This window comes from Phoca vitulina, unplaced genomic scaffold (genome assembly GCF_004348235.1).
Source record: "Phoca vitulina isolate PV1807 unplaced genomic scaffold, GSC_HSeal_1.0 scaffold48, whole genome shotgun sequence".
NCBI classification, from domain to species: Eukaryota; Metazoa; Chordata; class Mammalia; order Carnivora; family Phocidae; genus Phoca; species Phoca vitulina.
In genome coordinates, this window is record NW_022589751.1 from 9,925,942 (window position 1) to 9,934,331 (window position 8,390).

The window sequence follows — 8,390 nt, forward strand, 5'->3', positions numbered from 1 at the left end:
ATGAGGGGGGCGCCTGGGTGGCTCAGTTGGTTAAGCAACTGCCTTCGGCTCAGGTCATGATTCTGGAGTCCTGGGATCGAGTCCCACATCGGGCTCCCTGCTCAGCGGGGGGTCTGCTTCTCCCTCTGACCCTTCCCCTCTCATGCTCTCTGTCTCCCATTCTCTCTCTCAGATAAATAAATAAAATCTTTAAAAAAAAAACAAAAACAAATGTATGAGTTAGATATTCTCTCTGAGAATATTATCTCTGGGGAATAGAGAAGTAGAAGAAGCATCCACGGCCACACAGCTCTCAAGTGTGAGACTGGATTTAGATGACCAGTTACCATAGTGTGGCTGGCCTCTCTTGGTTTTAGCATCTGAAGTCCGATCCTGGAAAACCCCCCTTGTCCCAGGCAAGCCAGGACAGTTGGTCACAACTCAGGGGTTCTCAGCATATTGTCTGGGGGGACATTCTGCAATGGTAGTTTTTACGATAATAGCGGTCATTATTATTTATATTACAATTATTACCAGGTATAACTTTTTAGCCTCTCACTCTCCTTTCCACCATAATATCCCTAAGAAAGTATTATTAGCTCTGCCAAGCCACTTCCCATGCTTACAGGAGGAGGAAAGGAGTTGATTTAAGAGTACCCAGGGTGAGGGGCACCTGGGTGGCTCAGTCGTTAAGTGTCTGCCTTCAGCTCAGGTCATGATCCCAGGGTCCTGGGATCGAGCCCCACATCGGGCTCCCTGCTCAGCGGGAAGCCTGCTTCTCCCTCTCCCACTCTCCCTGCTTGTGTTCCCTCTCGTGCTGTATCTCTCTGTCAAATAAGTAAATAAAATCTTAAAAAAAAAAAAAAAAAAGAGTACCCAGGGTGAAGGGTGCCTACGTCTTACTTTTAACCAGAACTGACTTTTCTGGCAAGACAGGGCTCCCTGGAACCTCCTCCTTTGAAAATCAACTGGCCCAGGGGCACATGGGTGGCTCAGTGGGTTAAGCGCGTGCCTTCGGCTCAGGTCATGATCCTAGAGTCCTGGGATCGAGCCCCGCATCGGGCTCCCTGCTCCGTGGGAGGCCTGCTTCTCCCTCTCCCACTCCCTCTGCTTGTGTTCCCTCTCTCGCTGTCTTTCTCTCTTTAAAAAAAAAAGATATCACTAAGAAAATAAAATACCGTAAATTAATTAAAAATCGGCAAAAGATTTGAATAGACATTTCACTAAAGAAACACAAATGGCCAATAAGTACACAAAAAGATGCTTGATGTCGTTAGTCATCAGGAAAATGCAACTTAAAACCACAATGAGATTCTGGTGTACACCCACTAGAAGGCTATTAAAAGAGACAGACAATGCCAACTGTTGGCAGGGATGTGGAAAGATAGTAGTCCTCAGACATGCTGGTGGGAACGCAAAATAGTCAGCTACTTTGGAAAACAGTTTGGCAGTCTTAACTTTTTTTTTTAAGTAATCTCTAAACCCAACATGGAGCTCAAACTCATGACCCCGAGATCAAGAGTCACATGCTCTACCGACTGAACCAGCCAGGAGGCCCTGTTCAACAGTTTCTTAAAAGATTAAACATAAACTTAGCATATGACCAAGGAATTCCACTCCTAAGACTCAAGAGAAATGGAAACATATGTCCACACAAAGCCTTGGACGTCAGTGTTCATAGCAGCATTAGTCATAACTCCAAATTGGAAACAATTCACATGTCTATCAACTGGTCGGTAGATAAACAAAACGTGTGTGTAGCCGTACACTGGAATACTAGTCAACAATAAAAAGAAATGAAGTACTGACATGTACCAAAACATGCACGAATCTCAAAAACACTATGCTAAGTGAAAGAAGTCAGAAGCCAAAGACTACACATTATATGATTTCATTTACATGAAATAGCCAGAAAAGGACAATTTATAGAGACAGAAAGAAGACCAGTGATTGCCTGGGGCTGGGGCATGGGAACAGAGAGTAACACCAAAGAGGCATGAGGGAACTTTCTGGGGTGATGGAAATGTTCCAAAATTAGAGGTGGGGAATGTTTGCACAATCTATAAATTTACTAAGAACCATAGAATGGTACACTTACAATGGGTAAATTTTATGGTAAAGAAATTATATCTCAGGGGTGCCTGGGTGGCTCAGTCAGTTAAGCATCGGCCTTCGGCTTGGGTCGAGATCCCAGGGTCCTGGAATCGAGTCCTACATCGGGCTCCTTGCACAGCGGGGAGTCTACTTCTCCCTCTGCCTACAGCTTCCCCTGCTTATGCTCTCTCTCTCTCTCTCTCTGTCAGGGGTGCCTGGGTAAAGCGTCTCTCTCTCTCTGTCAAATACATAAAATCTTAAAAAAAAAGAAATTATATCTCAATAAAGCTGTTAAAAATGGTTGTAAGGGAATTTATTGGTTCAATAAAAGAAAACTCTAGAGCTGTGGTGTCAGTCTGATAGTCCCCAGCCTCACAGGGCTACTGAATGCTTGAAATATAGGCAGTCCAAATAGAGATGTGTTGAGTGTACACACTGGATTTCATACTTAGCATGAAAAACAGAATGGAAGATATTTCATTACTAGTATTTTACGTTAATGATCATTTATAAAAATGATACTATTTTGGATATTAGGTTAAATAAAATATATGATTAAAATTATTTCACTTCTTAACGTGGCTACTAGATAATTTACATAGATGACTTACATTATATTTCTGCTGCACTAGAGGGAGGTCTAACTTCAGATGGGCCTTGATCTAGCAGCTTAATGATGTCACCAAAGACCGGATTTCTTTCCAGTTCTCTATTTGGTCTTCTGTGGGGTGGGTTTCATCCTATAGCCAGCGGCTCTTAGAGGGGCAGGCTTCCTTAACCACGAGCAGAGATTACGTATCAGCATTTTTCAAAAGGGCTGGGATTCACCCACTGGCCTAGCTGACATGCTCACCCCTGAATCAATCCTGAGGACAAGAAGATAGACTCAGTGGATAGCTCACACGCCTCACTCCTAGAGCTGGTCATAGGTCAGCCTCTCCAGTACCACATTCTTACCAGAACTGAAATTAAGAGTGTTGGGAAGGGAAAATGATGGAATGGATGCTGGAGAAGCAACCAAGAAATGTTCCCCATCGAAAAAGAGTCACAAAAAATAATAACACAATGTGACAAGTGAGATCATAGAGGTGTGAACACATTGCCTGTGGTATATTCTTGTCATTTATTATTTCTGCTTTTTCTCACTCATACTTTACTGTCTCCTAGTATGCCTGGTTATTTTTGATTGAACATCAGATATTGTATTTGAAAACTTATTTGTAGAAATAATTTGGAAGCTAGGATGTTGTTGCCATGTTTGTTTCTGCAAAATTCCTGGAGATGCTAGCAGTCCAGAACCACCTAAATCCAAGTCCTAGCCTCAAGATTCGCTGGACCACCCAGACAACATGATGGTAGTTCCCAAGCATGTGTGATGTGCTTTAGATTTACCTGGACACCTAGGTTGTCGCCCATTAGGGTCCCAGACTAAGGTGTGCATGTGTAATTTATTTGAGTTTCCACTCTTGGTGGTTCCCAAACTCCAACTTCTGTCCCCTTAATCCCATGAGGCCTCCAAAAGTGCACTTCGGCCTTCTAACAGACTCTTCCTACTTTGCATCACCACCCGCCCGCCCAAGCTCAAGTTCCCCTTTTGCTGGGCTTTCTTTGCCAGCTCCTATCTACTCCTGGGGTTTGGTTGGGTAATTCTTCACTCTCCAGCTAGCTCTTTGTTGCTTTTAAGAAGTTTATTTGGGGGCACCTGGGTGGCTCAGTCGGTTAAGCATCCGACTCTTCATTTCGGCTCTGGTCATGATCCCAGGGTCGTGGGAGGGAGCCCCGCGTCGTCGGGCTCCCTGCTCAGCGAGGAGTCTGCTTCTGCCCCTCCCACTGCTTGTGCTCTCTCTCTAAAATAAATGAATAAAACTTTTTTTTAAAAAAAATAAATGTTTCCTCCTACTTTTTAGCTGAACTTGAGAGCAGTTTGGGCTGAACTGCTGATTTCCAGAACTCCTCACCAATGACCTTCATGTTACCAAATCCAGCAAATCCTCATCTTATGTGACCTCTCAGCAGATCTGATGCAGCTGATAACCTCTTTTTCCTTGAAATGTTACCTTTACTTAGTTTCCAGAATACCATGTTCTCTTAACTTTTGTTTTGTCTTGTTGGTTTGTTTTTTCTTACCTCACTGGCTGTTCTTCCTTCCTATCTGCTTTTAATATTGGGGTATCCCAAGTTTAGACCTTAGAGAACATTCTTTTCTTTATCTGCACTCACCCACTTGTTGATATCCCAGTCTATCTGCTTGAAACACACACACACGTACACACACAACTCTCAAGTGTATACAGCCATGCTGGAACCCTCCTGAGTTCCAGATTCCTCTCTCTAGCTGCCCCATCTCCATTTGAATACCTAGCACCATCTCAAACTCAATATGTCTAAAACTGAACTCCTGTCTTTCCTGCCCCCAAATGTTCCATCTGCAGTCTTTCCCGTCTCATATGATGGCCTCTTCAGATCATGTGACCCCTACATTCACAATCTTCCAATGGTTCCTCTTTCCATTGGGAAGAAAAGTCAAAGTCCTCACAATGGCCTATAAGATACTATGCCATCTGGCCCCCGTTCACATCCTGATCTCATCTCCCTCTCACCCTCTCAGCTCCAGCTGTTTTTCTTTGAACACAAGCACGTGCCTACCTCAGGGCCTTTGCACTTGCTGTTTATTTCATTTTGAGGAGTTATTTAAAGGCTCAATTCTTCAAGTCTTTAACCACCTTCTCCGATTGGCCAATTTAAAGTTGACACCACCCCTCCCTTCTATCCAGTATTCCCTATCCCCTTTACTGCTTTATAATTCTCTAGGATACTTACCACTATCTAACAGGCTAAAATTTCTTCCTTTTTTAAGATTTTTTTATTTATTTGAGAGAGAGAGCATGTGCATGAGCCAGGGGGAGGAGCAAAGAGAGAGGGAGAAGCAGACTCCCTGCTGAACAGGGAGCCTGACCAGGACCCTAGGATCATGACCTGAGCCGAAGGCAAACGCTTAACCGACTGAACCACACAGGTGCCCCTAAAATTTCATATTTATTTCGTTTGATCTTCCCATGAAAGCTGGAGTTGTTGTTTTATTCTCTGGTGTATCTGCAGTTCCTAGGACAGTGCCTGACATACAGTGAGCAACAACTAAAAAGGGCTTGAATGATTGAATGAGGTTCATTCAGCCTTTGTGGTCCAGTAAGCAAGGGGCCCAGCTGCCCTCTCCCGAAGCTGAAGGTCCCTCCACTAAGAGCACTGAACTTCAGCTTGCACCTACAGCTACTTCCCGCCATTTCCACTGCTGGCAGCCCCCCCCCCCCCCAGCCACATGCACCATCCCCTCTGGTCTGGATTCTGACAGCAGCTTCCTAACAGGCCGCCTTGTCTCCTCTTGCCCTGTTCCAATATATGACTCACACAGCAGCCAGTGATCTTAAAAAAAAAAAAAAGCAAGTCAGATCAGGTCCGTCCCCTACATCACCACTGCCCCTAGCACACATTTGAGTTAAGTTAATCCAAGACCCTGTGAACCCCAGCAGCAGCTCCTCCAGTTTGTGGCCATCCCACGCCTAACCCCTGGTCCCCTGGTCCAGCAACCCTGGCTTCTTTTCAGTTCTTTGAAGGGGCCAAACTCTTCTTGGCTCCAGGGCCTCTGCACATGCTATTCCTTTGTCTGGAGGCTGAGCCAAATGTGCATGAGGGGAGCTTTAGCCCCACCAACCCTCATCCCTCACCACACACTCTCTCTCTCTCTCTAAGTGAAACAGTGAGCCTGGTATGGAGCAGAGCTTCAAGACAGGTCCTGCCCAAGCCCACCTTCCAATCATATTGCTGCCCACAGGCCCCACGATCTGGAAATTTTGGAGCCTTGGTCATTGAGGCAAATGACTTAATCTAAAGCCTGCTCACCCTTCAGGTCTTACACAAATATCATTTACTCCAAGAGGCTCCTCCCACAGCCTCCCCATCCAAATCAGGTCCATTCAAGGCATCCGCACAGCACTATTCCAATCACCTGTTTTTATTCTTTCTTGACCTGTCCCTTCCTCATAAACTTCATGAAGGCAAAGATCCTTTTCTATCTGGCTTACAACTGTATCTCCTGTCCCACAAAATGCTTTTTTGAAAAGTCCTTTGCTCAGAATAAAGACACAGTGCAAGTGTGTGTGTGTGTGTGTGTGTGTTTGCATGTGTGAGATACACAATGACAGAGACAGATAGGGAGGGAGGGAGAGGTGAGGAAGAGGACAAGGAATGTGGTAGAAGAGAATGGCAGAAAGAAAGGAAAGACCTGCAGACCAACTCCATCGCCCTCTGAAAGGGGAAGAGGAAGGAGAGGAAGGAATGCCCAGCAAGCAGGCCGCCCCCCCCCCCCCACCAGTTGTCAAGAAAGTCAGTCCTGGTACAACTCCACCCTCCTCTCACCAAGGACAAAGAAACCTGTTCTGTAATTGGTTTTAATCCCAGAGTGGCAGGGCTTTGGGAGTAAAAAGCCTGCAAGGGGATGGGAAAGGAGACAGACTCCGGTGTCCCAACCGCAGGCGGGGTTAGGAAAGGCCCCGCTAAGCCTCCTTGCAACACCGTGTCCGGCCGGGGTTGGGTTACGTGGGGCGCAGCAGTGTGGGCTTGAACTCTGGGGGCCTGGGCACCACCTCATGGCAACGACTTAGCTCTGCCTTTGGGCTCCCGCCTGTGAAGGATCATGAAAATGACAGCCATAATCAGAGGCCACCGTTGCGGGGATCCGGAGATAGTGGCTGCGGGCACGTCTGGCGGTAAACTGGGGCGCTCTGCGCCTGCGCAGCTTTGTGTCCCTGAGTGAAGTCCTGAGGGACAGGGTCCACGTGCCCCCTTTGACAGTCCTCCTGTGGGCAGGGAAGGATTTTCTTCAGAATAGAAACTAGATGCCAGCTCAGCTAGCCAGTTACTTGTCCTGGAGGTACGCTCCACCTCCTTGCGAAGAGCTGAACTAGCTGCGGGAATGCCTCAGGAAGGCGTTTTTATTTTTTTTTTTTAATTTTTTTTTATTTTTTATTTTTTGTAAATGATTTTTTTTTTTTTTTTTAAGATTTTTTTAATTTATTTATTTGAGAGAGAGAATGAGAGAGAGCAAGCACATGAGAGGGGGGAGGGTCAGAGGGAGAAGCAGACTCCCCGCTGAGCAGGGAGCCCGATGCGGGACTCAATCCAGGGACTCCAGGATCATGACCTGAGCCGAAGGCAGTCGCTTAACCAACTGAGCCACCCAGGCGCCCAAGGAAGGCGTTTTTAGATAAGCGTTACCGCAAGGACCCAATCGACACGCGCAGCTGTGTAAAATCTTCTCAGGTAATGCTGCACCTCGTCATTTTTATGAGCTTATTTACAACGGAGGGCTGGTCCCAAGTTATCAGCTGTGTATGTATTTCAGGCTCAAGTCCAAGATCTATGGCCTAGCAACAGTTCTGGTTCAAAGCAAGGCTCTTCAAGAGCTTGTAAAACCAACAGAGGAGCCACAAGGCCGTGCCGGCTATTCCTGGCACCATTCACAAATCCAGCCGCCCGGCCTCAGTGCCTTGGGCCCTCTCTGAAATGCTGCCCCCAAATCCTATCAGCTCTGTAACTGCTACCTTTGGGTCTGCAGGGTAACATCCCTGGAATCTGGAAATCAAGCTGCCCTCTAGAAGTTAAACCCTTCAAGTCCACACACGACAGAGGATTAGTTATGTGCACAAGGCCCCAGAGAGAACAGGATGTCTCCCTGGTGAAAGCCCGAAGAGTTGGGCTTGGAAATTCAATCCAGGCCTGCCTGCGTGTGAAGGAAGCAGGAGCCGATGAAAGCTCAGAAAAGCTCCCGAACAGCAGGTAAGGGGCTCTGAAGGGTCTAGAAGACACGAGAGGAAGGATCTGGCACTAACCAGAATAGAGGGGGACCCGGTGGGCAGGTATATCCCACAGAGAGAACACTGTCCCACCTCAGGGACATGACCAATGTATCCTGCACACGATTCCCCGTGCCCTGTTCCGTGCTCACTGAAGCCTCTGATTCTGACTTCCTGTCGGGGGGGCGCGTGTGCTGAGCAGTCGCCATGACACCAGTCTCAGACCCCTTGGCAGTTACAGTTCTCATTACAATTATGATTAATAAACCATCATTTTGACTAGGCTTCTTGAGAGTCTCTTTATTCCCCTCTGAACATGATCAACTCTGATTTGAGACTTGTAAAGCTGATATCCAGACCCCAGGCCAGCCTGAGTGTGCCACCATACTCCCCACCCACATTTGTTTAAAGTATTTTTCTTTTTGAGAGAGAGAGCACATGGACATGTGAGAGCGGGTGGGGGGGGGG